The following is a 22,719-nucleotide window of genomic DNA, read 5'->3' as shown; positions in this document are numbered from 1 at the left end:
CACAAGCCTCCACAGACCAAGTTCTTTTTGGTGTCTGCTACAGGTGCAAATTAGGAGCAGGTTCAGATTCTTCAAGCTACAGGTCCGAGCTGCAGTAGATCTGCCTCAGGAGCAAAGGTCACAGGTCTGAAACTTGACATTTTTTGCAGTCCTATTCCACAGATCTGAGGAGAATTCTTCCTTTTCAGAGACTTCACATCAAACTAAATGTATTGCTTCAGCAAGATCGTATTTGTAATGGATTTATTACTTCTGGAAACTCAGATAATAGCAGGTGTATCACTTCAGAAAATTTGCACCAATAACAGAGATATATCCAGACAACCCAACCATAGAAACAAAGCAAAATGCTGCATAAATCTTCACAAGAAATGATTTGAATTCTTCTCTGTAATAGTAGCCCAATTCTTCTCTTAATCTCACACTTCTTCGCATGATCTTCTCTGAAATCGTTGTTAAAATGAGCAGTCCGAGTTTAGTATTTATACTAATTCGTGTGTGTGAAGGGACACATCTGTTGGGTGAAGGAGCCGACTTGCATACAAAATATAATATTTAAACTTGAAAAATCATTTTCTCACAATCTAGGAGTTAGGAGGCATATAATAGCTCGTTAGAAAGGGAAAAATATCCTCTACAAGCTGGTGTCAATTTCATTCTTAGAGAGGCTCATTTTACCATCAAGAAACTTAAATTTGTGAAACTGTCATTCTAATTTTATTCATGGCAGCTCTTAGTATTTTATGTCTAGGGCTCCTTCTTCATGGACTTAGGCCTTCAAGCTTTTAGGATAAGGGCATCTTTAGGGAATCATCATTTAACAAGATATTTAGGGCTTAGGGCATCCTATTTGCCAATCAACATTTATTCATGCATCATTAATGAGTAGAAGGGTTTTATGGTAAGGGATTCATCATCATGCATCATTAGATCATCCAAGATAGATCACGGGCATCTAGGGCTTCATTAGATCATGCATCATTAATAGATTGACATCTTCATTAATAGCATCCTTATCAAACAAGAGGGACTTGTCATCATGAGCAAGGACATCATCATATTATGCATCACAAGAATATTTGCCATCCCAATAATGCCATATTGACATCAATGACAACTTTGATTAACAGTTTCCAGCAAGCAGAGCATCGAGAGGAGGTGCAGTGTAATCCAAACATTAGTGACGCAGTAAATGCGTGGGTGTGACGCAATACTACGCAGAGGCTCATCTCCAATGCAGATCAGTGCCAGATTTCCCTGTGACAGGGTGAGATCATCTCACTATCTTTTTGTCTAGTTAGATCTCTGTATAGAATTGCTAGTTTGGGCATTCGAAGAATTGTACTCAGAAATTACTGCATAATAATACAAACCCTCAGGTGCTGCACCGGTTTTCCCACATTGGGTGTTTTGGGGGACATTTGTCCAAAAACAACGGTGTCACTTGTGTGTGCTATTTCTTTCTTGCTTAGTTCTTGTTTCTGCATATAATTTACTTAGTGGAGGCTACAGTGTATTGGTTACGATATTTACCGTAGAACACAGTAAATAATTTGTTCAGTTATTTAACATATAGAAGAAACTTAATCAGTTGCCGCAGTAGTGTTTCGGGATTCCGAATTTTCACAAAATGCACATGTGATGTTCATCATCACTCCCTCTCAATTAGAGAGTACATCCCTATTCTTCCTTAATCTTGAGAATAGAACCTTGCTCCTAATTCACAGAGACTCCTTTTACTCCCTCTCAAACTAGAGGAGATTCCTTCCTTACAGTTATGGAAGGTAGCATCACAAGCCTTATAGCTTGTCTTCATCAGAGTATTAGCTACCAATTTTCCATAGCTATATGGCTCCCTCTTTCCTTCGCATCTCTTACATCGAGCCTGCTTCTTTTCGAGGTATCATGGAACCATCTCCACTCTTCATTCTTGTGACAGGATCCAGGTCATCTTTCTTGCTCATCACTTTCCATCTTTGACATGAAGGTATTGTATTGACCGTTTCCAAACTTCTATTTGATCGTAGCTTCCTTATGAAAGTGATCTTCCTTGACCTTCAGGTTATCTTCTCGCACTGCTACCTTCCAAGATGAACACATCTTGACTTCATAGTTGCCAAGTGCTAGATATTGAGCTTCCCTCAATACTTTTCATCCATACAGTTGACCTTGCCTCAACTGTTATCATGTATTCTTGCAACATTCTACCAGGTAGCAAAATAATATGTTACCCAGATAACCAAACCAAAATGAAATAGACTTACCTCACCACAGTGACCTTCTCGTTCCATCAACATCTTCATCTACTATCTCCAATTGATTTTTCCTTCTTACATCAGAGTGCCCAAGGATTGAACTTGATTACCAAGTTACAACTTTTCTTTTAAAGATTATACTAGATGTTAATCAATATCAAATATGTATTCTAGAGAAAGTCCTAACCTTTTATAAATTCTTAAGTAATTCAAGTCCTATTCTTTTTTTTACCACATCATAAATATATTTTTCTAACCAACCTTGTTCCACAAGATCCTCATACACATGAATTTTATGCATTCCCATGCTTTCATCCCATCATCTAGCTATCCATATATTTCACAAAAAGTTTGTATCCTGACCCATTGCAATCTTTCATCCCATTTTACCAGCATGTTTTCCACAATACATAGAATACATACTATTCTTGTCATGATGCCCTTCCCAAGGACTTTCCAAGATGAAGGTCCTTCTTGAATCATAAGCAAGATGACAACCTCTAACATGATGTTAGATAATATCTGGATGAATATTATGCAAAATGGTCTAACATTTTATCCTAGATGATCTCTACTAAGTGACTTAATCATATGAATTTTAACCATGCTTATTATCATATGCTTCTATCCTATGATGCTGATGTAGAAACATATCATCCAAAAGAAAATTAACATTCATGGAGAACCTAGAAGTCAGTTAACTTGCTTTAGTAGTAAATATCCTTCGCTTCTTCCTTCTTTGCTTTCTTCTCAGGTTCTCCCATGACTTTGGCCACATGAGCTTCACTCTTGTCCTTTCTCTTATTGTTCTGTTGATTTGGACAATCCCTCTTATAATGTCCAAATTCTTGACACTTGAAGCATTGAACCTTGGACATATCTTTCTTCTTGGACTTGCCAAACTTTCCCTTCATCATATTCTTGACTCGGGCTAAAAAGGTTTGAGACTGCTCATCAGATCCAATGCCATCCTTGACCTTGATCCTTGACTCTTCTAGTATGCATTGCGACCACAACTCATCAAAGGGAGTTAAATCTTTTTTTGGAGTAGATACTTCTTGCAAATTTGCTCCATTCCAGTGGCAATGCATTTATAACACATATGGTTACTTTTGAATCAGTAATCGGTTCCCCAAGTCCTTGCAAATGGTCTCTTAATTGAGAGACTCTCATGAGGAAGGATGCCATATCCTCATCCTTCGATTTCTTCATTCTATATAGCTTGTTCCGCAAAGACATCTTTTGACCTATTGTACTTACAGAGTACAAATTCACTAGCTTGTTGTACATGGCCTTGGAAGTCTTCAAATTTGCTACAAAAGGAACAAGAGAATCCTTGATTGATTCCACTATGATCCTTTGAGCTCTTACTTCCCCTTTCTTGTACCTTGCTAGTTCTTGTGTCTTGTCTTTCCCAGGTTCAGTAATTTCTCCAGTAACATATCCCATTACATCTTGCTCTGTGAGTATCAAGTCAATCCTCTTCTTCCATGCTAGATAGTTTACTGCCCCAATGAGCTTGTTGCTCTCCTTGCAGAAAGAACTTACATGACTTGAAGATTCAGCCATTATGAGATAGTACAATACTTACTTGAATAGTATCTCCAACCTTCTTGATGTATTCAAGACCTTCAGAGAGTTCTTGATGATGCCCTTGAAAGATGTTCCCTAGGATTCCTCCACAAACAACTTCCAAGATTGATGCCTTCCAAGTAGACTTCCTTTTGCGAGATCAACACCCTTCTTGCGAGATTGATGTAGTTTTTGATCTTCTTCAATGTAGAAACCCTAGATTAGAAGGTCTTTTACCAACGAGGCTTTTACCAAATCCCTTCAAGAAACAATATTCTTCTTTTAGGCCTTGAGAGATTCCTATCCCTTGATCAACAATTCTTTTTAGTGTCCTTCTGGTTGCCTTCCTTGCTCACCTTAGCTCTAATACCATGTTAAAAAATGTAAAGTGGCAACAATTATAACTTATTTTCTTCAACCTTGATACTTGCTTGTGAAACTTAGTTATCTTCTTTATGTTCTTTAGTTAGATCTTTTCATCAAACAATATCAAGAAATAGAAACAATAAAAGGGGACATAGATATAGGCTCTTAGACAGGGCAAAACCCATCCAAGGGGAAAACCCAAAATCTCTTTTCTTCTTATAATCCACTTTAAATGAGATACAAAGACCCAAACCCTAGACCAAGTCCTTCTCCCAGTACCAAGTCGGCCCTTCCTCAAATCCTTTCTTCTTGTCCTTGCAACTTCGTCCTACCAGCAATTGTCCAACTACTTGACTCAACAACTTCGTCCTCCAGTAACTTCATCCCAAAAAATGCTACAGAAATCCTAATCTATCTTCCTTTTGAGACCTTCTTGGAAGAAAACAATTCTCCCCAAGGTCAACAAGGTCAAGAGAAGGATTTCTCTCTATTCAACAACTTTCTCCTGCTATTATGCTCCCCAGCGACAACTTTGCTCCCCAACAATCCAGACCTGCAACTTCGACCTCTTTCTGGCTACATAAAACCTAGCTTTTTCGCACATGTGAGAGAGATAGAGCCCAAAGACAAGATATTTCGGCCTCACAGCTTCTTCTAGAACTTCACTCTCCTTTTCCCAACTTCCCAGCTATAGATCGAACTCTTTCCTTGATAGATCGAATTTGTGCGTGTGTGTCCAAATGAGGTTGAATTGCTTCCTTTTATAGTCTTCTCAAGGGGTCAAATTCCCTCCTTTAGGCTGAGTTGAGGATCCCAGGGCCGACTTGTACTCTTGGATATTCCAGGACTTTCTAGACTCAAAAATAATTCTTTTTACAATTACAGATTGCCTGGAAGGGTCTTATAAACATGATGTTGACTCCATTGACTCATGATAATAAATCCTAAGACCTAACAAACCCTAGAAGCATGAAGAACATGCTTTTACCTAGAAGACCATCAATAATGAGCATGAAACCCATGCTTTTATAATAATAATAATTATTTCTTCTTTTCTTGTTTGTTACATAGGATACATATTGATATGAGTACAATAATTATGAAGACCGAAACTAGTTACATTTCTCAACACTTTTGTCTGGGAAGTGAGATGCTGCTCTGGGTGGCACAATTAAAATGGATATGTCCTATATCAAAGTTCCAATAGGAGAAAGCTCATTTTCCTTAATCATTAGACAAATTGTGATGTGGCCTCAAGTAGAAAATCATTGTGTCATTTTTGATGATGAGGAAGGGGAAGATTGTGAATTTGGAAATTGGCAGGCCTTAGTAGACACGTCTTCTCCTGAAGAGTGTGTGGAAAAGGTTTGGACCATGTATATTGATGGACCTTGCTCCAAATTCAGTTCTGGGGCAAGAATTGTATATCACATTCTAAAACGTATCTTATGTTTTCCTTCAGACTAGCATTTGAATGCACTAATAATATTGTTGAATATGAGGCCCTCTCCTTAGGGTTAGATTTATCCCTTAGTAAGGAAATCAAATATCTAAATTTCATAAGAGTTTCAGATCTAATTCTGTCCCAAATTAAAGGTGTTTTCAGCATCAAAAGTGAAAATATTAGGAGATATAATAATGTTATATGCAATACTAGTGAATATTTTAAAGCTTTCGCTATAAAAGCGATCCATAGGGAGAAGAATACCTTGGCTGATGCCTTCACTGTAGCAGCCACCACCTTGCATCCATTTGATGAAGCCATATTCAACCTAGGGCAATTTACCATGGAGGTAATTTTCAGAACAACCATTCCTAATAACCATGAGCATTGGCAGGTTATTGATGATGACTCTCAAATCCTTAGTTTTATACAAAATATTGATCAAGATGATGATGAAAACAATGAGGAGCCTAGTCTAGGAAATGTCCTTGAAAAGTATGTGCCTAAAAAGGTGATCTCCTTAGAGAAATCCTTTGCTTGGAATGATGGATTTAAACTTGAACGAGTAATAGACTCACCACAAGATGTTATAGAAATAATTATTGATCTAAATCAAATCCTCAAATGACCAAAGTGGTAAAGGGGACAACGAAGCAAGAGTAATCCAAGTTTGAAAAGCTCTTCCATGGACTTAAGGACATCTTCACTTAGTCATACCAATATTCAAAGGCATATATTGATGATATCATTCAACACACTATTCCTCTCAAAGAAGGGGTGAAACAAGTTAGACTAAAACTAAGACATATAAACCTAAAATTGGCCCCACTTATCGAAAATAAATTACAGAAGATGTTTGATTCCAAAATCATAGCCCCAACTAGGCACTCAACTTGGTTGTCCAGCCCCATCATTATCAGAAAGAAAACCAGAGATATTAGATTTTGCATTGACTTTAGGGACCTCAACTAAGCATGGCTTAAAGATAATTGCTCCTTGCCTAACACGGAAGATATTTTGCGAAGGGTCACAGGTGCAGACAAATTCTCTAGGTATAATCAAGTTTGGGTTAAATAACAAGATCAATTGAAGATTATTTTACAATGCCCTTGGGAGCTTTTATGTATTTAGGGATGCCATTTTGAATGCTAGATCTAGCTTTCTTTCCTCTAGAGATTTAATTAAGTAAATCATGGAGATAAACCAAGATGATCTAACTATGGCCTCTAGATAGAGAAAAGATCACTGTCAACACCTTGGAAAGGTTTTTGAGAGGTGTCGAAAGTATGGAATTTCACTAAATATTGAGTAGTCTATCTTTGAGGTCAATTGAGGAAAACTCCTTGGACATGTGTCTAAGGAGGGTATTGACATCAATCCTAAAAGGATTGAAGCCATAAAAGCCATTTCCTTGCCAAAGGACAAGAAGGCTTTGAGGTCTTTCTTTGGCAAGATCAATTTCATAACGAGGTTTGTCCCAAATTTTGCTGAAATTGTCAAACCTTTGAATTATCTATTGAAAAAGGATGCCACTTTTGTGTGGGATGAAAAGAGTAAGAAATCCTTTGAAGAAATCAAGGAAGGAATCACAACAACCCCTATCTTGATTAGCCCAAATTATTCAAAAGATTTCATTATTTATTTATTTTCCTCTAAGAACACAATTGCGAGCATCCTTCTGCAAAAGGATAGTGAGGGAAATGAAGGACCAATTTCTTTCATGAGAAAGGCTCTCTATGATGTTGAGGTAAGATACACCATCACTGAAAAACAAGATTATGCCTTAGTCAAGTCTCTTAAGCAATTTGGGACTTGTTACCCACCAAAAGTGGGTGACCCCATAGGGGAAATTTTTTCTCATACACTTCATATCCAGCTGACCAACTAGCAACCCTTGACAACCACCATTAGCTGATGAAAATGTTCCATTGTATCTTTGTCACCTGCATCAATCATATACCTTCTCACCCATCAGACAAGAGCACATAGATGAAGGTGGGCTTCCGATCAAAAGGTACTTTATTCATTTTGCATTCGAGTGCTAATGCCTGTTTGCATTTGGGCTTTTGATATGGATTATGGGGTGACTTGGAAGAAGGAAGGGTTTTGACCATGATCTTGTTCTCTCACTTTCAATAGGAGGTTAATCTTCGACCCTAGTATAATGGGGCCTCCCCTAATGGCCCAATGGGTATAGGAGGGGCAATACTCGGGAAGCCTTAATTGAGATAACGTGTTCCATCTATCTCTATTCCATACCACTTTCCATCTTACATTATAAAGCCATATTCCACCTCCATTCTTTGGGTTCAACTGACCATCAGTTCTCTGGGATTTTGCACCCATACATTCACATACCTAGGCAGGGCTTGGAACTTTGCCCTGGGAAGTTGATGTAGCTAAAAGAAAAGGAAAAAACATAAAATGGCCACAGAAAAAATAAAAAAAAGAATATCAAAATGCAAAAGCTAGCTAGGACATACCCATTAACACCTATGTCACACGGTTCGAGTTCGAATTCAAGTTCGACAATGATTAAGTTCGATTCGAATTCGAATTTTCCGATCAGGTTCGAATGAGGTTCGGCATTAGGTTCAACTATACATATTTTTCAATATATATATATATTTATATATATATCTATATATGACAAAATAATAGAAAATTCAAAATCAATCCATAAACACATGAACACAAATTCTTATTAGTAAATATACATGAATAATGTAACCATTCTAACATCTAGTTAAATGTAGACATACACAATAGTAGTTTGCAAAAAGAAATGACATAATTTTCAGTCTTCAAAATTTAAATGAATGTCGAATACTAGTAATCTTTTAAAAAATCACATAATCAAAACATTATCAAAATTTAAACATACACATCATTGTAGGACATCTTCAAATTTTAAAATTTTAAATATCATCAAAGTCATAATATCATCAAAGTCATCAACACATGGAATTCCATCATTTGGCTCATCTAGTGAGTCATCGTCAATGCTAATATAATAAGTCATAAAGACCATTGCCAAATAGTTATAATCCATAAAATTGTTCTAGGAAATTCAAAAAACATAGATAATCTATACTTATGGCCTACTAGACTCTAGTATGATCAAAAAGCTCTCAATCATCATGTGCATATGGCATAGTAAAGGCACTAGAATGTTGATCATCAAAGTCATCAATAGATGGAATTCCAACATTTGGATCATCTAGTGAGTCACCATCAGTGCTAATATCATCTTCTTCTGGCTCTAAATCAGCATCAAACCATGGGTCGGAGGAACTAGATACATCTTTGGCCACACTACTCAAGGCCAACTTCAAATTACTGCGAACATAAACAAGGTCTTCCAACCTTGTAGACAATAATTTGTTTCTTTTCTTGGACTGGATATGGTTAAAGCTACTCCAGTTCCTTTCACAAGCAGAGGCACTTGATCCCTGGCTCAAAATACGAACTGCAAAACGTTGCAATTCAGGAGTCTATGATCCATAAAACTGCCACCATCTCCCTGGAGGAATATTGGGCCTATCTTGTACTGCACTAGACCTTGCAAATATTCCCGCTTCCAACCTGTATGCTCAAAGCTGCTCTCTAATTCTCCTGCATTCTTCTAGGTCAGGGACCAACCATTCAACTGCATCATAAAGGCCATTCATGACTTTTGCATCATTTGTTCTTTCTATCCCAAAGAGTCTAGGATCCAAATAACAAGTTACTGCATGTAAATGACTATGCAACATCTTCCATCTTTCATCAATCATCTCCCATATTGCAATGTACTCATTTTCCTCATTATTAAAAGATTTTGCAATAGCTTCTTTAGCACGATCCATGCCCTCATAAACAAATCCCATGGAAGGGGTATCACTAGTAACCATGCGAAGCATATCAACAATTGGTTCACATACTTTTAAGACTTTCTGAGCATTGTCCCAAAAAGCATTCCCTAAAATCACCTGTTCCAACTCCTTTCCTTTAGCTTCCTTTGAAAGATGAGACTTTTCCCACTCATTGTTGCAAAAAACACCTCTTATACTCCCTTTTTCTTCAACTAGCCTTTTGATAGTAATATAATATGTGGCAAACCTGGTGTCACAAGGCCTGAGCAACTCTCTAGATGCATTATTCTTGTACAAGCTCAATGTGAGTTGATGGTTAAATATGAAGTGAGAAATTTGTTTCCCCCTTCGAACTGTCTCGTTAATCCATGGAAACTTTGCCAAGTCATGTAACAATAAGTCAAGACAATGGGCAGCACAAGGTGTCCAATATATTTTTCTGTATTTATCCATGACCATTTTTCTTGCTCCAACACAATTTGAAGCACTATCAGTTATAACCTGGACCACATTTGCTTCTCCAACCTCAAGAATAGCTTCCTCTAAAGTATTGAAAATAAATTTAGAGGTCTTCTTATTCCCTGATGCATCAACTACTTTCAAAAAAAGTACCCCTTTAGGGCAAGAAACCAACACATTAATAAGAGGTCTATGATTCATATCTGACCAGCCATCTGATAAAATTGTGCACCCTGTTTCCTTCCAAGAGTCTTTGATCTTTTGCAAATTGTTTGTAACTCTTTCTTTTGACCTCTTCAAAATAGTGGTCCTTAAGGTCTCAAAACTAGGAGGGAGAGATCCTTTACCAAAACCTGCCATCATCTTACATGCGTTGATGAAGTAAGGGCTTCTTGCCACATTAAATGGAATTGCACATTCAAAAAACATATTACCTACAGCATCATCAACTTCTTGTTTCTGCATGGGCTTCCAAAGAGTATTTAATGTAGCTGTCCCAGTTGATTTACTAATCTTTGACTGAGATGAACTCCCAACACCAACTGTGCTTGAAGAAAGTGCAGATAATGAATTGTAATTCATTGCAATTTCTGTTTGAACACGTTGTCTTTTGTTTTGATTCACTTTCTTAGCCTTTTGTATATTGTCATAATCTTTCTGAAGTGTCTCCTTGAACTCTGCAGACACATTCTTGCAACCTTCAATGCCACCTCCTTTGCCATTAGTGACAGAAAGTAAGTGGTCCATGACTCTAGTTAAAAATCCAAAAAATTCATTATTACATAACTTGCATTTCAAATGCCTCCCATGAGGCCCGTCCAATTTCTCCACATATTTCCATCCTTCTGCCGTTGACTTTGGAGGTGCCATGAAAAATATGTCTGCATTTTTGTTGGCAATGGCATATTAAAATTAGAATTTAAATAAACGATAAAATAGTGAAATTCAATTTTCAAATACAAATAAAACTTAGATATTTTGATTAAAAAGTAAAAAGTAAAAAAATCTATTGAATCATACTAGGTCCTAGAACCCTGATAGGGTGTTTGACTTATCTTTTAATATGGATCACTTCTAAATCTTATTACATGCATATGAAAGTTATCAAAACTGAAACTGATCTGGGATGTCACTGTCTAAAGAGAACAAAACACTAGTTTTGACTTTTGAGTACAATGGTGGATGGATTGAAGACATTTAAGTAGGTTGCAAATGCATCATGCATGCACTTGATTATCAACAGTTTTATATAATCTTTAAAACGTATTATTGTTTTTTACTGTTATGTGGAAATAGGAAATTTAAAGGCATTGCTTTCAAGTTTCAACAATGATTACCAACAGCCAATAAGCATAATAAGGAAATGAGAAACATGGAAATCCTCTGGATTTTAAATTAACGCCTCTTCTCAGATGCTTATCCTTTATACTAAATTAAAATAAGTTAAAATTGATCCAATGCTTTTTACTTATTTATATGGCATTTATGTGTGCCTAGTTTCAAACTTTCAGCAATGACTACAAACAGTCAATAAACAGAAAAAAGAAATGATAACTATAAGCATGGAAATCTGGCTTTCAAATTAACACCTCTTCTCAGAATCTCAGATGAGCGTTCTTTATACTAAGTTACTAAGTAAGTTAGGTTAAATTCGTTTCAGTGTTTGTTACTTAATATATATGACATTTAGTTGTGCTTCTAGTTTCTGCTATATTGTAACCTTGCAGCTGACATATCATTTTGGGTTTTGAATCACTTTTATTACTTTTATTTACTTCTACTATGGTAAGCTACGTTGTGTGCACACCCAACAGTTGTAAGTCAAACCATTTGATTGAATAATGCAGGCTGCAGCACTATAAAACCACTAGTCTGATGATTGATCTCTATTGTCAACAAACAAATCAGAAACATAGCCAATGAAGCATAGAGCTGCTCCTATTCATGCATTATAAAAAAAATCCAACAATAAAGAAGAACACGCTTTTAAACACTTCAATAAAAACTGAAAAACTAAATGAATGAAAATTGTTCAAACCGGATTGAGAAATGAAAACAGGCTTAGGCAGAAAGCGTGGAAATTTATAATGAAGCTCTCGGATGGTAAAAGGCATATCCTTCGGATTGCACTTCGATGAAAATATGATAGGAGAAGGCTGAAGCTAAAAGAGTCTTAGACCTTTGTATAATTGTATCGTCATGAAAATAACTTTAGGTTGTTTTCTGAGATGATTAAAAACAAATTTAAAAGAAAAGCTGGATGCATGTGTACACTGTATAGTATAAAAACTTCAAGGAGACCATGGTGAATGAATCTGATAATAGAATTAAAGAACATAATAAGTTATATCCTCTTCCTCGAGGCTACTAAAACAAAAATGAAGACAGAGTATGCATTAGGCTCTAACAGCTTGGCATCTTTGATAAGCAAGAAACCATGTTCCAGCCCTCCCTAAGTTCCAGGCCTCTATATACATCTACATGTGAGTGCAAATAATAAAATGAATAGGCTTATCTATCTTAATTCTTAACCTTGAATCTGTTAACGAAGACACAGATATATCATATGGGTATCAAATTCTTGAAGGTAAAACGACAAAAATATGTCTTCGGAACAAGTTGATAAGGAGCATAAAAATTGCTGCTTCAAGGAATTTGATAGGCCTCACTCCCTCAGGAAGTATTCAAGGCTCAGCGTTCCCCTCCAGGGCTCTATGTGCATGTATGTGTAAATAATAACATGTATAATAACTATGGGATACATCTATCTATCTTAGCCTTGAATTTGACAATGCAGACACAAAGATGAACATCAAATTCTTGAAGCTAACAATCTCAACTTTTTTGCAATGCTAAAACGCTGCAAAAAAGTATTCCTGGAAGAATTTGAAAGACCACTGGGGAGTCCATGGAGATAGTGGCCTCTCTACTAACAAAATATGTATGCTGTCTCAGCTTTCCCCTCCCTCTATATGTTGTGTGCATGTGAATGTAAATTAATAATATTAATAATAACAGTGTGATACAATCATACACCTATCTTATGGTGTCCTGGAATAGTTCCTAAGACTATGAAATCTCCTTCCTTCCCTTAAGCTCTAACCAGGGTTATCATAAAATACTGGGAAGAACATAATCATAAAATAATAATGGCTTAGATATTGTGAATCTGTGATAGGGATGATAAAAAGTAGTCCAACCATTAAGGTTAAAGACTATAACCCTGAGTGTATTAAATTTAATGGAGGAATATATGAATGAAAACTAAGCAAAAGAGAAGTTAATGGGACAATTAGTAGCATCCCATTAACGTAATACAAGTTTCCGAAGAGCATTCCCTGATACTATAATAGGCAATAAAAACCCATGGATAAACATTTTATAAACTGAAAATAAATTGCAGTGGCAAGATGAGAAAAAAATAAAAGATAATTAGCCTTGAAGTTTTAGGGGCTTAACTCTAAAGTCTGGCATAAACTTCGAAGTATTATAAGCATGAATAACAAGTCCTGGGGAAGGGAATTTTTGTGAATAATTACCCCAATGTAGAAGAAATGCCAACACTAGTTGCAACTTGCACGAGAGTGAAATTGGACGTGAAACTTGATATCTCTGCAGGCAAATGTCCGATGAGAAAAAAAAAGAAAGAAATATATAGTAACAAGAAATACTACTAAAATTCTAAGCTATATTCCAGGTACTGGTGACCAGAAAATGCATTGAGCGAGAGCATACAAAATCTGATGAATACTTCGGGTGTTGCGTGCACACTGCACACTGCACACTGGTGCCGCGGTGCGTCGGTGGTCTGCGTGCAGCGTCGTGCCACTGCTCAAAGCCTCAAGCGGCAACTGCAAGCCTCGGCCGAGCTCACACTGCGTGCCCAAACGTCTGCAAACTCACTACAAACAAACACTCAGCCTCAATCAACCCGACAGTGTATGCCAAAACGGTAGCCAGCGATTGTTTATAAAGAATTATTTGGCGGGAAGAAGTGCTAAAAAGTGGTATGCGGCCCCTGGTTTTTCCTCTAAAACCGTCAAGAAAACCGTCCAGAAAACCATCGAACCTCAAAAATTCGTTTAAGTTCGCGATTCGATTCGTTCAAGTTCAATTAAGTTCGTTGAGGTTCGAGGAGTTCGTTCAGGTTCGAATTCGGCTTGAGGTTCGGCGTTCAGGTTCGTCGAACCTGAACGAACTTCAAATTTTTTTACAGGTTCGCCGAACCCTGTGACTTAGATTAACACGTGGGCAAAAACCTAGCATGAGGTCTACCTCATTCATTATGGCCATCACCCTGGTTCCTGAGCACATGTTGCTTCTATACATCATAATAGGAACCCTTACATGTCCCAACCTCGATTAGCAATGAACTACCTCATCATTAAGGGGTAAGACAACTGCTATATATCAAACAAAAGTAAAAGGCACAAAAGAGGGGTGGAAAATGTTGAAATTTGGTACCGTAGGACAGGTGGTTCCCTTAGGCTTTGATCTTTGGCCTAGGGAAAAGTGTCCAAAAGAATTTAATTTTTCTCCTAAAGTGACTTTATAATTTTATAAAGTTAAATCTAATTTAAAAGTGACTTTAAGTGATAAAGTTACTAAGTCTAATTTTAAAGTAACTTTTATAAAGTCAATGAAAAATTAGAAAGGAAAAGTGACTTTGGAAATAAATGACTAAGTGAGTCTTTATTAAAGTGGGGTGATTTAAAAAATAGAAAGTGAGATTTAAATGAGCATTTAATCTCAGCCATTGATCTAAATCTATTTCAGCCATTGGATTTAGAGATCACCCAAAAGTCACTTGGATCACCCAAAAGTCACTTGGAGTTATATTAAAGGAGGAAAAGGTCATTCATTCTTTCATGAGCAGATTGGGAGAAGGAGAGCAAGAGAGATTTCTGAGCAGGGAGGAGAAGGAGACAGCAGCTTGGCACTCATTCCAAGGCAGCAGTTGAGCAGATTTGTACAGCTGATTCAGCACATAGTGAAAGGCAGATTTTTGCACAAAAATCGAGGAGCAGTTCGCTGATTTTTCTGCACACAAAACGGAGGTCGTACAACATTTATTGCTGTCCTATTTGCTGTAATTTCCAGATTGCTGTGAGGCACGGGAAAGGAGATAAGTTGTAAATTTGCTTGCTGAATAATTCTCACTGTAAAAAGGCAATTTTCAGAAATAAAGAAGAGCTCTCAAACTGGTTTTCCCCAAGAGTTGTAGGGGGTTTTTCCAGGGTCAAGTTGACCAAAAATATCAGTGTTTTAATGTGTTTTAATGGCTGTTTTTGATTGCTGATTTTTAGTTCTGCAATTTCCAACATTCTGAAAAATTTTCAGAATTTGTGTTTTCAACAATATTTTTTTTTTTTTTTTTCAGTCTGTTAAATGTATGGTTATGGGAATGGGCATTTAACTACATGGGAGAAATAAGGAGAAACTGAAAACCGGGGTGGGAAAACAGAAATTTTTACATGGTATCAGAGCTTGAGTGCTGAAGGGCAGTGTGGGACAACAAAAGGAAAAATTACAGTTGCTGATTTTTCACTCAAAAAATTCCAGCAAGCTGATTTTTTCATAAACAGCAGTTTTATCTTTACTACAGCAGTGCTATTTTTCAGTTTTAGGACAGCAGGATGTCATTGGGATTGAGGGTGGAGGATACGCTGGATGGGCATATAAATTACATCGTTTGGAAGGAGAGAATGCAGAGTATCTTTGAGGAGGCAGAAGTCTGGGATATCATGGTGCATACCGCACAGAACCTGTTGTTGTGCCCACTGATGTTACTCAGTTGGCTGAGTATAAAAAGAAGAACAATACGGGTAAGAGGTTGATTCTAGACGGAATCAAAGACCATTGCATTCTTCATATGAGAGGAAAGAGCAATGCCCATGAGATGTGGACAGCATTGTCCAATCTCTACCAAAGTACCAATGAGAACCGGAAGATGGTCCTGAAGGAGAAGCTGAAGAACATTAAGATGGGTAATGATAGTGCAGCTGGATATCTCACAAAGATTACTAATGTGAGAGATGAGTTGGCAGCGATTGGAGAGGCCATTCCACCCACTGAGTTGGTGCGGATTGCAGTAAATGGCCTCCCCCGTTCATGGTTGAACTTTGCTGATGGGTTTGTGCACGTGAGACCCTTCCCACATGGGAGAGGTTTTGCGATGATTGTATTCAGACAGAGATCAGGAAAGGACAGCTTGGGGCAGCCAAGCCAGTTGAGCAGGATGAGGACGTAGCACTGGTGGCAGGAGGCAAGAAAGGCAAAGGGAAGAAGCAGGCTTCCACAAGCAGTGGTGGGGGCAAAGGCAAAGGTAAAGGTAAACAGGGGAACACACAGAAGGACTATTCCAAGGTGAAGTGTTGGAATTGTCAAAAGATGGGACACTATGCAGTTGTGTGTCCGGAGAAGAAGAAGAAGAAGGGGAAGAACCAGGACGTGGCAGCTTCAGCAGAGATTGAGGACTTTGCTGGTCGTTTTGACCGAGAGTTTGCGTTCACTACATGTGAGTCCTCTAGTGCAGGATCACCTGCCACACAGGTTCAGAGGGAGCATGCTTTTCCCTCGATTAGCGGAGCATCTTCAGGTATCTGGTATGTGGACAGTGGGGCTTCACGTCACATGACAGGAGTCCGTGAGTACTTCTCAGAGCTTTCAGAGAGTGGCACTGATATTGAGGTAGTACTCGGTGATGACAGAGTTGTTAGAGCAGTCGGGGTGGGGACAGTGACATTTCAGAGGGAGTCCAAACCTCCCTTGAAGGTGTCAGAGGTTCTTTATGTGCCAGGGATGAGGAAGAACCTTATATCCGTCTCAGCTTTGGAGGACAGAGGATATGAGGTACTGTTCAGGGGAGGACATGTGTTGATGTATCCAGGGGCACTCCAGCTGATTCAGCTAGAGTGATAGGTGTACGCCATGCAAAGGTGTACAAGTTTGCATTCCAACCCCTTTTGGCATTGAGCAGTAGTACCGACAGCAGAGCTAGAAGTTCTGAGCTGTGTGAGATTTGGCACCGCAGGATGGGACATATGTATCATGGAGCCTTGAGGACATTGCGGGAGATCACTACAGGTGTGCCAGATTTCAGTACTGATCACTTTGATACTTGCAGAGGTTGTGTGATGGGCAAGTTTGCCAAATCCCCTTTTCCCAGCAGTGACAGCAGAGCGACGGGGATACTTGATTTGATTCATTCCGATGTGAGCGGTCGGATGTCTCATGTTTCCTTGAGTGGATATGAGTACTATGTCTTATTCATTGATGATCACTCCAGGAGGACTTGGATTTATTTTTTGAAGACCAAGAGTGAGGTCTTCAAGCGGTTTCAGGAGTTCAGAGCTCTTGTGGAGACTCAGATAGGTCGAAAGATCAAGTCCTTGAGGTCGGACAATGGAGGAGAGTACACCCTTGGAGAGTTTGTTGACTATTGTGCGGAGGCAGGCATTAGGAGGGAGTTCACTGTTCCTTATAACCCCCAGCAGAACGGGGTTGCGGAGAGGAAGAACAGATCCATCATAGGAGCTGCCAAAGCCATTGTAGGAATTTACAGGGTAAGTTCCATAGAAAGAATACCAAAAGGACACCGCTCACAACCAGATCTCAAATCAATACACCAGTATTTTTGACGTGGTTAAAACCCTCAGAGTGCAAGGAGGGAAACAGTCCACGGCCTGTCCCAACGTGGGTACTACAGGCAATTTATTAATCAAAGAATGAAATTTACATAAGCTTCTCTCATGCACGGATTACCCGAACAATGACCCTCCATGCGCTTTAAATAGAACTCATGGACCAATCGGGTGTCAAGCCACGGATCAAGTGTCGGTAATACCGAGGTGAGATTGAACCGTCGGATCACTACATATCGTGACCGTCGGATTGTAAGTTACAAAATGTACAACGGTAAAGAAACACACTTTACCTAACTCTAACCTAACTCTATACTAGACCAAGTTGAACTTAACTATATCCTATGTGTCGGAATATCCTAACATCCCCCCTTAAGAACAACTTGGGATAGGATTGAAGGATTTACAAATATGACACAATAGGAGAAGGAAGGAGGCACTAGAGCCTATCCCCCCTTAGTGACAACTTCCTGAACTCCAAGCATATATCGAAGTTTAGTGAACTTCGCCTCTGTGAGAGCCTTTGTGAAGATGTCTGCAACCTGATCATCTGTTGGACAATATTGCACTTCAAGAACATGGTCATGAATGAGCTTTCTGATGAAGTGCATGTGTAGTTCAATGTGTTTGCTGCGCTGATGCTGGACTGGATCTTTGCATAGCTGAATGGCACTTTGATTATCACACCAAAGTGTGGTTGAATGCTGCTGCTCAAAGCCAAACTCTGATAGGATCTGACGAAGCCACAAGGCTTCCTTACTAGCTTCCACGGCACCACGATACTCTGCTTCTGCTGACAAAAGAGAAATGGCAGCCTGTTTCTTACAAGCCCATGTAATAGGTCCTGAACCAAGAGTGAAGACATAACCGGCAGTAGACTTCCGATCATCAGGGTCACCAGCCCAATCAGAATCAGTGAAACCAACTAACAAAGGAGCTGCTTTGGCACTGTAATGAATCCCAAACTGTACTGTACCTCGAACATAACGAAGTATTCTTTTAGCTGCTTTCCAATGACTTTCACGGGGGTTTTGCATAAAACGCGCAACAAGGCCAACAGCAAAGGAAAGATCAGGACGAGTATGGGTTAAATACAGGAGTTTTCCGACAAGTTGACGGTATAAGGTAGCATCAACTTCAGGAGAGGTACAAGAGACTGAAAGTTTGACTCCAGACTGAAAGGGAGAAGGGGCTGGCTTACAGTCTTCCATGTGAAAATGACGAAGAATATCACAAGCATACTTGGACTGGGAAAGGAAAATACCCTCTTGGGATTGCAAGACTTGAAGACCGAGAAAATAGTGTAAATGTCCTAAGTCTGTCATTTCAAATTTCTTTTTAAGGCTGGACTTCACATGGTTTATAAGGTTGGGATCACTACCAGTAAGAATAAGATCATCAACATAAAGAACAAGGATGATAAGAGAGTTGCCCTCTTTCTTGGTGTAGACAGTATTGTCAGAATGACACCTAGAAAAGCCAGATTCTAAAAGAAAGCTATCCATTTTGGCATACCAAGCCCGAGGAGCTTGCTTGAGGCCATAAAGGGATTTCTTAAGTCGACAAACAAGGCTGGAGTCTGTTTGTATGAAGCCAATGGGTTGTTCCATATAGATTTCTTCCTGCAAGTCCCCATGCAAGAAGGCAGATTTAACATCCATCTGATGGACTTCCCATTTTAAAGAGGCAGCAAGGGAAAGAACAAGGCGGATGGAGTTCATTTTGGCAACAGGAGAAAAGGTTTCAGTGTAGTCAATGCCTTCAACCTGTGAAAAGCCCTTAGCAACGAGACGAGCTTTATGTTTATCAACTTTCCCATCTGGTCCATACTTGGTTCTGTAAACCCATTTACATCTAACAAGTTTGCGTCCCTTTGGTAGAGGAACAAGATCCCATGTATCATTTGTCATCAATGAATGATATTCTTCATTCATAGCTGCTTCCCAATGTGGATGGCCTGAAGCTTCTGCAAAAGTGTCAGGATCATGATTTACTGGAGCTTGAGCCAGTAAAGAAGAGGCTCTTTCAAACTGAGAACGTGTACGTCGCTGATCTGTAGGATCACCGGCAAGATCACCTGCTGCATCCCGAGTGGCACGGACCCATCTTGGAAGTTGAGGATCCTGAGAAGGTGGGGGAGGATTATCATCCTCGCTTTCATCATCTGAAGAAGAAATGTTTTCAAAGATAGAAGAGATAGGAAGAGGTGGCACATCTGCCGGACTAGGCTCGCAGGCCGATTTATTTTCATCAAATTTTACATCTCTTCTAATGATAACATTTTTGGACTTAAATGGAATAAGTCTATAACCTTTTACATCTTCAGAATATCCAACAAAAGTACATTTCTCACTTTTAGGTTCTAACGCTTTATGCTTTTCATCTGGAATATGGGCCCATGCTTCACTTCCAAACACACGAAAGTGACTTACATCTGGTTTAATGGAACTCCAAGCTTCTTCTGGAGTGATATTCTCTAGAACCTTAGTAGGAGTGCGATTGATTATATAATTTGCACAATTAATTGCTTCGGCCCAAAAACTAAGACTGAGTCCTTTAGATTGCAGCATACAATTAGCCATTTCCTTTAAGGTGCGGTTTTTCCTTTCAGCTACACCATTTTGTTGTGGAGTGTATGGAACAGTATGTTGCATTTGAATTCCATTTTCGGTGCAAAAGTTGATGAATGTGTTTTTAACATATTCTCCACCATTATCAGTTCTTAGCTTAAGAATTTGATGTCCAGATTGTTTTTCAACAAATGCTTTGAAGGCCAAAAAAGTGGTAAATACTTCGCTCTTGAGTTTTAAGAAGTATACCCAAGTGCGTCTGGAGAAATCATCAATGAAAGTTAAGAAGTACTTGCAGCCAGAGAATGAAGCAACAGGAAGAGGACCACATAAATCACTGTGCACAAGCTGTAAAGGGGCTGAGGCGTGCCAAGAGGCACGTTTGTCAAAACTGTCCCGATGATGTTTTCCGAGTACACATCCGGAACAAACACCATCTCTGCAAGATACCATAGGAAGACCCATTGTTCTTGTGGGCAGAGGCCTGCAACACAGCTGTTTACTTGCAGAACAGGAGTCCGCATCGTGCCTTGGGGCACATGACTCCGGAGGAGGCTTTCTCTGGGAAGAAGCCTGATATTGGTCATCTTCATATCTTTGGATGCATTACATACTCCTATATACCCAAGGAGAAGAGGACCAAACTAGAGCCCACCGCAGAGAAGGGTATCTTTGTGGGCTACAGTGAGACCTCAAAGGCCTTTCGGATTTACATTCCTGCACAGAGGAGAGTTGTTGTCAGACGGGATGTGAAGTTCGAGGAGGACAGGGCCTTTAGGAGGTCACGGGAGTTAGAGTATCTGGATCAGCCAGACCCTCAGCAGTAGTTGAGTCAGTCGCAGGGATCTAGTGGGCAGGGATCAGGAGGATCAGGAGGTACATCTATGAGGATGTCAGGTCCGTCAGTGAGCAGTGGCTCATCGAGCCAGAGGGGTGGTGCTCCGGGCAGCATGTAGAGCAGTTCACAGAGCAGTTCACTAGGGAGTCCACTGATGGACAGTTACACGGTACCTCAGCTTCTACAGGTTCAGGTGCAGGCAGGAGGACAGCAGACAGACAGTCAGGAGTTCAGGCTACTGATGATGATGAGGAGGAGGAGTTTCATTCTCCGGTGGGAGAAGTGCGCTCAGGGAAAAGGAAGCCCAAGTGGCTTCAGGACACCTTGAGAGATGCCACATCTGTTGCTGAGCCGAAGAGGCCGGTCAGAGAGAGTAGACCACCTGAGAGGTTTTGTAGCTATATGGCGATGGTTACCAGCATCCTTGACTCTGAGCCTTCTAGCTATGAGGAGGCAGCTAGCCAGCAGGTTTGGAGAGAGGCCATTCAGGAGGAGTATTCTTCTATCATGAAGAATGATGTTTGGGAGGTGGTGCCGAGGCCTGAGGGCAAATCCGTGGTTACTTCCAGATGGCTTTACAAGGTAAAGCATGCTGCAGATGGCAGCATTGAGAAATTCAAAGCGAGATTTGTGGCTAGAGGGTTCTCCCAGGTAGAGGGAGTTGATTATGAGGAGACCTTCGCTCCCGTGGCTCGATATACTTCGATCCGCTCCATTATATCGATAGCAGCAGAGATGGGTTGGAAGATCCACCAGATGGATGTGAAGACCGCATTTCTCAATGGCTTCATACAGGAGGAGGTGTACATTGAGCAGCCACAGGGCTTTGAGGTGCATGGGAAGGAGTCCCATGTGTGCAGATTGAAGAAGGCCCTTTATGGCCTGAAGCAAGCTCCCAGAGCTTGGTACTCCAGGATAGATGCATACTTGCAGGGGATGGGTTTCACAAAGAGTGAGGCAGATCCAAACCTTTACTTTATTGTGATTGGTGAGGAGCCTCTCATTCTGGTGATGTATGTGGATGACTTGATCATTACAGGTGCAGAGAGACTCATAGAACACTGCAAGAGAGATCTTGCGGCGGAGTTTGAGATGAAGGACATCGGCTTGATGCATTACTTTTTGGGTTTGGAGGTGTGGTAGGAGGAGGGGCATTTCTTCTTGGGGCAGGGGAAGTATATTGTGGACATCCTTAGCAGATTCCACATGGAGGATTGTAGACCCATGTCGACACCGATGATCACCAACTGGAAGAAGCTTCATGCTTCGGATTCCGAGTTGGTGGATCCCACATTGTACAGGCAGCTGATTGGTTCTTTGATGTATTTGGTCAACACTAGACCAGATATCTGTTTTGCAGTCAACACGATGAGTCAGTTTATGTGTGAGCCTAGGAAGGTTCACTGGGTGGCTGCAAAACACATTTTGCGGTACTTGAAAGGGACAGTGGATTATGGTCTGGACTACAGGCAGGGAGATGGAGTGAGATTGGCAGGATACACTGATTCTGATTGGGTAGGTTGTGCTTCTGATAGGAAGAGCACTTCAGGGTGTTGTTTTGGGTTGGGTTCAGCAGTAGTGTCATGGTTCAGCCGGAAGCAGCAGTCAGTAGCACTGAGTTCAGCGGAAGCAGAGTATATGGCAACCAGTCTAGCTAGTTGTGAGGCCATCTGGCTTCGCAAGATGTTGTTTGGCTTATTTGGTCAGCCGTTGAGACC

At 39.7% G+C, this 22,719-nt stretch overlaps 1 protein-coding gene across 1 annotated transcript in view; it reads left to right on the top strand.

Annotated features, from left to right (window-relative positions):
• LOC149201894 (uncharacterized) overlaps nt 1-22,719 on the top strand; it is a 106,927-nt gene that overhangs the window by 23,929 nt on the left and 60,279 nt on the right. The gene's annotated exons all lie outside the window — the stretch shown is intronic.

Source organism: Pinus tabuliformis, chromosome 2_1, assembly GCF_031772625.1.
Source record: "Pinus tabuliformis cultivar Carrire ecotype Pingquan chromosome 2_1, CPIR1, whole genome shotgun sequence".
Classification (NCBI taxonomy): Eukaryota; Viridiplantae; Streptophyta; class Pinopsida; order Pinales; family Pinaceae; genus Pinus; species Pinus tabuliformis.
Note: the sequence above shows the minus strand (reverse complement) of the source record. Positions and strands in the feature narration are given on the sequence as shown.